A 1,646-nucleotide genomic window follows, 5' to 3' on the forward strand; every position below is an offset into this window, starting at 1 on the left:
ATGGAGCTGTTGACCATGACGTCATAATTAAACCCATAAATGCTGATGTGCCAGACACTCATCAGTGTGTGCAAGCATCTCTGGTTAGCATTTTAACTCACTGGATTTGAATAAAAACAAACAAACAAACAAACAAAAAAAACTAAAACACTACGTACTCCCCTAAAGATATTACATAAAAAATCACCTGTGAATTTAACGTCATATTAGCTCAAACATACTTTTCTGTCAAAACAAGGGCTTTTCAAAGTGACCCCAAATCTCAGAGTGGCAGTTTTTAAGTCAAAGGACAAACAATAAATTCTCGTAGCAATTAGCAGCATCATTTCAAACAGACTTGCAGGTGTGTCAGGATGGCACAGATCAGACAAATGAGTTGGAGAACACACCCAGCCCTTATATGACCTCCCCGCCCCTTCCCCTTCTCAAGATAATTTGGACTGAAGTGACTCTAAAGAGGTAAAACCTCCAGCTCTTCCTAGATATGGTGGTTTATAGGCTTTATAAATACAGGAGAAGGTTTAAAGTGAAACAGATAAAGAGTAGAAAACATTTAAAACAACCAATCACACGCATATCTACCAATGAGGAACCTGGAAGGTGGGGTTTTACGTGTGGTCATGTGGTATCCCTGGCAGAGGGAAGATTATGTCATGGCTTTCAGGTGGCACAGGTTTCCCTGACCTTTGTGCAACAATGGCAACAGGCTATGTCTGCTGGTTTGGTGTGTGTGTCATGGAAATGGCAACAGATGGAAATGGGCTGTTAATTCTGTTTGAATCAAATGAGCTAGCTGAGCTCCAGTTAGGGCTGAAAGACGGATTTTGAGTGAGTGATCCTTTCCATCCTTCCATCCATCCTTCCTTCCTTCTTTCCTTCTTTCAACTGGAGCTCATCCAGCTCAGCCAGCAGAGGGAGCTCAGACCACATCAGACTGGGTAAGACCTGTCACTCCACACAGGTAGGTACAATGGTGACACATTTTGTTTCACAGGTAGGCCCTTGTAATATTTTATGCTACATGTTTTTGTAATGTTATTTTACAGTGGTGGGTTTTGATCCTTTGTAACAAACCCAACCTTCAAACAGAGTTTGTGCTTTTTCAAGATAAGATTGGGAAACTCTGAAGGATCTCAGTAATATGCATGTCTCTAACACAGACTGGGCAGTTGAAACAATTCAGTCTGCATTTCATCCATACATTTGATGTCAAAACAACACTTGGAAGCTACTTTTCTGATGAGAATAAAAATATAAATTTATACTGCAGCATCCCCTATTTTAGCTGTGAGTTTATGCATCTCCACGTTTAACCACCAGGGTTGCTTCCAGGATTTTAGTGGGTGGGGGACCAAAAAGCATTCAAGGGGGAAACTCACTGAAAGCTCCAGGAGTTCTAAGGCACACAGCTCCTTATTCTATCAACACGCATTGAGAAAAATGTTTGCCCTGTAACAATACGGTGACCACACTAAAACACATTTAACACAAGATAATGGAGGTGACCAAAATGCAGTTTAGTTGCAACAATAAATACATCGGATTTCATTTAATATAGTCTGTACCTGCCCATGGACCGCAGGCAAAATGAACCAGTATCTGCATTTATTAAAAGGCATCTTTTTCCTGATGACAATGATGTTTCC

Source organism: Pundamilia nyererei, unplaced genomic scaffold (assembly GCF_000239375.1).
Source record: "Pundamilia nyererei isolate P.nyererei 1_Seehausen unplaced genomic scaffold, PunNye1.0 scaffold00210, whole genome shotgun sequence".
NCBI lineage: Eukaryota > Metazoa > Chordata > Actinopteri > Cichliformes > Cichlidae > Pundamilia > Pundamilia nyererei.